This window comes from Biomphalaria glabrata, chromosome 5 (genome assembly GCF_947242115.1).
Source record: "Biomphalaria glabrata chromosome 5, xgBioGlab47.1, whole genome shotgun sequence".
Classification (NCBI taxonomy): Eukaryota; Metazoa; Mollusca; class Gastropoda; family Planorbidae; genus Biomphalaria; species Biomphalaria glabrata.
Window position 1 is genome coordinate 54,870,087 of NC_074715.1, and position 8,316 is coordinate 54,878,402.

The following is an 8,316-nucleotide window of genomic DNA, read 5'->3' on the forward strand; positions in this document are numbered from 1 at the left end:
TTCCTAATGTAGAAAACAGGAAGTAGAATGAATAAAGTTGACTTTGAAGTCAGTCAGTCAGTCAAGTAAAGCAGTCAAGTGAAGTCAAGTTAGAAGTCAAGTGTTATTCTTTGGACCAAGTGGTCAAGTATATTTTAGTCCGGGATGGACAGTAGTGACTTAGAAAAGTCTGTAGTAATTTCAGTTAGAAAGTAACTTGTGGGCAGTTGTTGCCAGTGGTCTTTTGAGACATGTATTAGTTAATCTATATTTCTACACAGTGTTGCCCGCTGAGATGCAGACATGATTTGTGGTTAACGTATTGGATACTTTTGATACCGCTGTTATGCGGATAGGATTATTATTTCTTGACTTGTAGCACTAACAAGGAGTGCAGTATATTATTATTATTATAGTAAAATAAACTTCATGTTGTCTGCTGAACGGACTTGAGTCAGTAGTATAGTGTTTGTCTTGTCACGTGTCTAGAGTACTTCAGGAAGTAAGAACTCAATATTACACCATTCAACGTTCATTGACAGACCCCCTCCCTCCCAACCATTTCCTCTGCCTTATCTTGATGACTTTGACTTTAATTAGACATTAAGCTTTCCATGTGCTGAAATTTAGCATTGTAGAACGGGAAATAAATTGTCTATGACAGTTCAAAGTGTGTATACATTTTTTTTGACGCACCCTGTAAATATATTGTATTCAGTGATTTTTTTATTTTACCATTTTCTAATATTAGTTTGTTAGCTTCAATAACTATTAACCTTTTAGATTGTTATCTTTTGTAATGTTAAGACTAGAAAACAAGATCTCAAAATTATATTTAGGACGATGATTACAATTACTTAGTCAATTACTTAGATAAAATAATTATAAAACAAAAGTTATATAAAGACATAATTATACAATGTTTATATTTTGTATGTTCATAAAAATGTGTATAGCAGTGTTATGGAGTGTGTGTGTGTGGGTGTTTCCAAGGTAACGTTGAGAAATTAGCGATTGGTTGGCGGATATGCAGTGAGGATGGTGAAATTACAAAAATGGTCTAGTGTAATGCAAATTACCCAGGGATCTGAAACTGTACAGACAGGTTTTTTGTAGTGAGTTAGATTTTGTTTAAAATACCATTTTATATTATTGCTACTAGATTTATTTCATTTCATCTAGGTTAGTATTAGGGTTAGTGTTATGTTGTAATAAAAGTTATATTTAGTTTTGTTTCAAAAAAGAAGTTTTTTCAAGTTTCATATTAAATATATATATATATCCAAGCAGTAGTTCTCACCAAACTTTCATACACTGGCAGAACTACCTTAAAAAAATGTTCTGCTGGAGGCTGGTGTGGGTAGTATAGAAGAAATACTTATTCAACAGCTGTGATGGGTTGGAAAATTATCCCACATGGGACTGCATGCCAAATGGTATCTTCAAGGATGGCGTAACGGGGTACTCCTGTAAGCACTATAAAGATTAACTCAGGCACCTTTTTGCCATAGAGGAAAGTAGGTTGTAATAGGGTTTATAAAAACACTGCACTCATCTTTTATCTTCAGCATCATTATTATTATTAAACCATTACTCAAATTTTGCTTTGTTATTTTGCCATGTAGCGATTTACTGCTGCTGGGGTGAACAATGCTTAAAAAAATAAAAATATGCTGTGTTTTTACTTTGGCCCAGCGGTGGCTCCCACATTTATGTCTTTTGTATTTTTCTATACCAGTTCTGTTACTATGCAAATGCAAAAAAAAAAATGCAAGTTGTTGCACTATTGATATTTTTTATACTAATTTTTTATTTATATTATTAATTATTTATTATTATCTAAGCATCTGTTTGTATTTGAGCTGGGTAATGAATATAGATTCTTAAATTTAATTGTTGTTTGTTGCTTTACTCACTTTTAAACTGTGACCATGTAAATTTTGTCTAGATGGAGAATGGTAATGTCTTAGTGTTAATGATTAGATTGAGAATGTTAATGTCTTAGTGTCAATGATAACAGTGAGAATGGTAATGTCTTAGTGTCAATGATAACAGTGAGAATGGTAATGTCTTAGTGTCAATGATAACAGTGAGAATGGTAATGTCTTAGTGTTATTGATTAGATTGATAATGGTAATGTCTTAGTGTCAATGATTACATTGAGAATAGTAATGTCTTAGTGCCAATGATAACACTGAGACAATCATTAGATTGAGGATGGTAATGTCTTAGTGTCAATGGTGTAACACTATGATTAGAGTGAGATGCACGAGATGATTTCAGTTCATGTGAAAATGGGTCTTACACATTGTCGAGCAAAGAGGTACCATTTTTGATCACATGACCACAATTTTTTAGTAAGTTAGCACCATGATGTATCAAGAGACGTAGGTGTCTCTGTTTTATGAAATTGGATTAAATAATATGAGTACCTAATTGGAGATATTTCTAAGGATGTAGTTTGTATTTGATGTGAAATAATTCGTGATGATATTTTATGGCTGAGATTGCCTACTTTATGAACTATTATTTGATGTAATAAATATTTGTCTGCCAGAGAGGAGTTTGTAATTATTTTATCCATAATATGTGATGTGTTTGATTAAGAATACAAGAACACTACATCAAGGCCAGAAGAGGCCCTTATACCATTCAATCAACATTCACACCATTCAAGACGGTACAAATAGTTAGATTGAGAATGGTAATGTCTTAGTGTCAATGATTACATTGAGAATAGCAATGTCTTAGTGTCAATGATTATATTGAAAATGGTAATGTCTTAGTGTCAATGGTAATTTTTTAGTGTCAATGATTAGATTGAGAATGGTAATGTCTTAGTGTCAATGATTAGATTGAGAATGGTAATGTCTTAGTGTCGATGATTACATTGAGAATGGTAATGTCTTAGTGTCAATGATTACATTGAGAATGGTAATGTCTTAGTGTCATTGATTACATTGAGAATGTTATGTTAATGATTAGATTGAGAATGGTAATGTCTTAGTGTCAATGATTAGATTGAGAATGGTAATGACTTAGTGTCAATGGTAATGTCTTAGTGTCATTGATTACATTGAGAATGTTATGTTAATGATTAGATTGAGAATGGTAATGTCTTAGTGTCAATGATTACATTGAGAATGGTAATGTCTTAGTGTCATTGATTACATTGAGAATGTTATGTCAATGATTAGATTGAGTATGGTAATGTCTTAGTGTCAATGATTAGATTGAGAATAGTAATGTCTTAGTGTCAATGATTAGATTGAGAATGGAAACATCTTAACCTCATTGATTAGATTGAGAATGGTAATGACTTAGTGTCAATGATTAGATTAAGAATGGAAGGTCTTAGTGTCACTAATTACTTTGAGAATGGTAATGTCATAGTGTCAATGATTACATTGAGAATGTTATGTCAATTTTTAGATTAAAATGCTAATTTTTTAGTGTCAATGATTACATTGAGAATGGTAATGACTTAGTGTCAATGATTACATTGAGAATGGTAATGTCTTAGTGTCAATGATTACATTGAGAATGGTAATGTCTTAGTGTCAATGGTAATGTCTTAGTGTCAATGATTAGATTGGGAATGGTAATGCCTTAGTGTCAATGGTAATGTCTTAGTGTCAATGATTAGATTGGGAATGGTAATGACTTAGTGTCAATGATTAGATTGCGAATGGTAATGTCTTAGTGTCAATGATTACATTGAGAATGGTAATGTCTTAGTGTCAATGATAATATTGAGAATGGTAATGCCTTAGTGTCAATGGTAATGTCTTAGTGTCAATGATTAGATTGGGAATGGTAATGTCTTAGTGTTGATGATTACATTGAGAATGGTAATGTCTTAGTGTCGATGATTAGATTGAGAATGGTAATGTGTTAGTGTCAATGATTACATTGAGAATGTTATGTTAATGATTAGATTGAGAATGGTAATGTCTTAGTGTCAATGATTAGATTGAGAATGGTAATGACTTAGTGTCAATGGTAATGACTTAGTATCAATGATTAGATTGAGAATGGTAATGTCTTAGTGTCAATGATTAGATTGAGAATGGTAATGACTAAGTGTCAATGATTAGATTGAGAACGGTAATGACTTAGTGTCCATGATTAGATTAAGAATGGAAGGTCTTAGTGTCAATGATTAGATTGGGAATGGTAATGACTTAGTGTCAATGATTAGATTGAGAATGGTAATGTCTTAGTGTCAATGATTACATTGAGAATGGTAATGTCTTAGTGTCAATGATTACATTGAGAATAGTAATGACTTAGTGTCAATGATTAGATTGAGAATGGTAATGTCTTAGTGTCAATGATTACATTGAGAATGGTTATGTCTTAGTATCAATGATTACATTGATAATGGTAATGTCTTAGTGTCATTGATTACATTGAGAATGTTATGTCAATGATTAGATTGAGAATGGTAATGTCTTAGTGTCAATGATTAGATTGAGAATGGAAACATCTTAACCTCATTGATTAGATTGAGAATGGTAATGACTTAGTGACAATGATTAGATTGAGAATGGTAATGACTTAGTGTCAATGATTAGATTAAGAATGGAAGGTCTTAGTGTCAATGATTAGATTGGGAATGGTAATGACTTAGTGTCAATGATTAGATTGAGAATGTTAATGTCTTAGTGTCAATGATTAGATTGAGAATGGTAATGTCTTAGTGTCGATGATTAAATTGAGAATGGTAATGTCTTAGTGTCAATGATTACATTGAGAATGTTATGTCAATGATTAGATTGAGAATGGTAATGTCTTAGTGTCAATGATTACATTGAGAATGTTATGTCAATGATTAGATTGAGAATGGTAATGTCTTAGTGTCAATGATTAGATTGAGAATGGAAACATCTTAACCTCATTGATTAGATTGAAAATGGTAATGACTTAGTGTCAATGATTAGATTGAGAATGGTAATGCCCTAGTGTCAATGATTAGATTAAGAATGGAAGGTCTTAGTGTCAATGATTAGATTTTGAATGGTAATGACTTAGTGTCAATGATTAGATTAAAATGCTAATTTTTTAGTGTCAATGATTACATTGAGAATGGTAATGACTTAGTGTCAATGATTACATTGAGAATGGTAATGTCTTAGTGTCAATGATTACATTGAGAATGGTAATGTCTTAGTGTCAATGATTAGATTGGGAATGGTAATGCCTTAGTGTCAATGGTAATGTCTTAGTGTCAATGATTAGATTGGGAATGGTAATGACTTAGTGTCAATGATTAGATTGAGAATGGTAATGTCTTAGTGTCGATGATTACATTGAGAATGGTAATGTCTTAGTGTCAATGATTACATTGAGAATGTTATGTCAATGATTAGATTGAGAATGGTAATATCTTAGTGTCAATGATTAGATTGAGAATGGAAACATCTTAACCTCATTGATTAGATTGAGAATGGAAATGACTTAGTGTCAATGATTAGATTAAGAATGGAAGGTCTTAGTGTCAATGATTAGATTGAGAATGGTAATGTCTTAGTGTCAATGATTAGATTGAGAATGGTAATGTCATAGTGTCAATGATTACATTGAGAATGTTATGTCAGTTTTTAGATTAAGAATGGTAATTTTTTAGTGTCAATGATTACATTGAGAATGGTAATGCCTTAGTGTCAATGATTACATTGAGAATGGTAATGTCTCAGTGTCAATGATTAGATTGAGAATGGTAATGCCTTAGTGTCAATGATTAGATTGAGAATGGTAATGTCTTAGTGTCAATGATTAGATTGAGAATGGTAATGCCTTAGTGTCAATGATTAGATTGAGAATGGTAATGTTTTAGTGTCAATGATTAGATTGAGAATGGTAATGTCTTAGTGTCAATGATTAGATTGAGAATGGTAATGACTTAGTGTCAATGATAAGATTGAGAATTGTTATCTTTAAGTGTCAATGATGACTGACTAAGTTTTGGAGGATGTCAGGAGGAGCATACCAGTTTACAGCAACTTCTATTAGTGACCATAAAAAGAGCAATGAAAAAAGGGCCTTAAAAGTTATTCAATTACAATCTTAGAAGCCCAACTACAAAGTACTGTTAAGTAGTAAACTCACTTAATTTTTTTTAATAATACTTTGAAAAAGTTTTCTCTATTAAATCAATTATTTTATAAGAGTTAAACATACATTCTCTATGAAGAAAATATGGTTACAGGAGGCGAATCACAATATAATCATCTGTAGTGTAAACAAAATGTTACTTCGTTACCAAAGATTTGTTAATTTCACACAAAAATAAGCACAATGTCATTGTATTCACAAGAATTCATTCAATCTCGTTTTCACTATGCATGAAGATAAACATATTCACATTTTCTAAAGACTCTGGCGTTCAAAATTTTGCACAATGTCATTTTATTTGTACACGAAGGTAGCTGCAAAGTCTTGAGAAAAAAAAGACTATATCTAAATCATTAAATTAAGCTTGGTCTAAGACTACCTTGTTTCTCATTATATCTTTTATACTTTGCTAATCTACTTATAAGTCATTAAGCTGCTTGGCTTTGTAGCACTGGCAAAGATATATATATTGTAACGTTTCTCACTACCCAGATTCTCTGCAAACTGTACCACACGACACAACCAATTCAAAGAACTTGACAACTCAGGGCTGAGTAACAGTTTAATATCAAATATAGACATTACGATTAGGATTTTATAACATTAGCCAATTGCGATTGAACTTGGTCCGTGAACGAATAAAAAATTACGGTTGAGGTTTGATGCTTAGTGGAGAATCTTATTAGGGGGTTGCAGCACTTAAAAGGTTGAGAACCGCTGGCCTATCTCAAGAGTTGCCCTGGCTGTAAACGTCATTGTCTAGGGGGTTGGGTAACTGGAAAGCGACTCTAAGCCTTAGTTAGCTTCTTGACGACAGAAACATCTTAACTTGTAAAAGTGTAACATGAACATACAGGGCTAAATTTAACTATGTGGAGGCCCCCGGGGTAGAAATTTTGTAGAGCCCCGTACACTTTTTCAAAATCATAAATTAAAAAATCCACTTATTAATAATAAAACTATATGCCATGTTTTGGAAGAAAGAAACAAAGTAGGCCTGCTTGTAAATGTATTCTACTTTATACTTTATAGACTCTTAAACAAAATTTTTATTGTATTTTTTTAGTTAAACAAAGAAGGTACATTTAATTTATCTTTGAGTTTGTGGAGGGTAAGGTCCTGGTTTGACGCACAGCCGTAGAGATTCGAAACTGCATTTCTAAGTTGTAAGCATGATACAAGCATACACATACACGTCTTTCTTGTCAATCGTAAAATTTAAAGTTTTGTCGGAAAAAATGTTCGAAACAAAAAACAACAAACATAAAAGTGGCTGAAACGTCAAAATTTTGAGACTTAAAATCTTGTGGAGGCCCCTTTCTTGTGGATTCACTGGGGCAGTAGCTCCACCATGTCCTGTCCTAAATCCGGCCCTATGAACATAGGCTACTCTTTAAATAAACACATCTCAGAACTTTATAGTTAATGAAACACTTTATTAACTATTCTACGTATTAAGTAATACGTCCCGTACGCAGATAAACGCAAAAGAAAATACAACGCTCACCAACAAAGACTATCTACGATAAGACTTTCCTACTAATAAGCTCTCGACTTACGCAAACCCAAACTATAGTCTAAACTAACCTCTGAAAGTGTATGCACTCTCTCTCATTTGTGCCCCAGTCACCAACTCGCTCTCTCATCTGTCCTTACACACATTCACCTGGACCTCGTGCAACTATGAATTTAGCCCTACCATTATAATAACTAACACGGTTTGTTACACTGGTCTGTAAAAGATTAGTTACTTTATGTAAAACTGGGTGTGTATGATGTGTCTGTCAGATGGACTAGTAAGCAATCAATGAAATAATTACACGTAAGTAACATATCCGGTGGGGCTATGGTTGAGTAAAGTGCTTGACTTCAAAACCTGGGGTCCTGGGTTCGAGTCTTGGTGAAGACTGGGATTTTTTAATTTCGGGATTTTTAAGCGGTCGGTCGTTGTGCTCTATAGCTGTTGGCGAACTATAATAATTTTCTCTGAGTGCTGTGCAAACTGCGTTGGTAGCCTAATAATTTAAAGTCGTAGAATAAGCCAATCATAACTGTAATTAATCAACTTTTTACTTGACAGCCAATTAAATTAGTCCACCGATATCTCATCAGTCGAATCTACACCTGTTTATTATTTAATTTTTTTTTTGAGGTCAATTAACAAACCTATTAAAGCACATCTTGTTTATTCTTTATTATGATACTGTGTTCAGATATGAG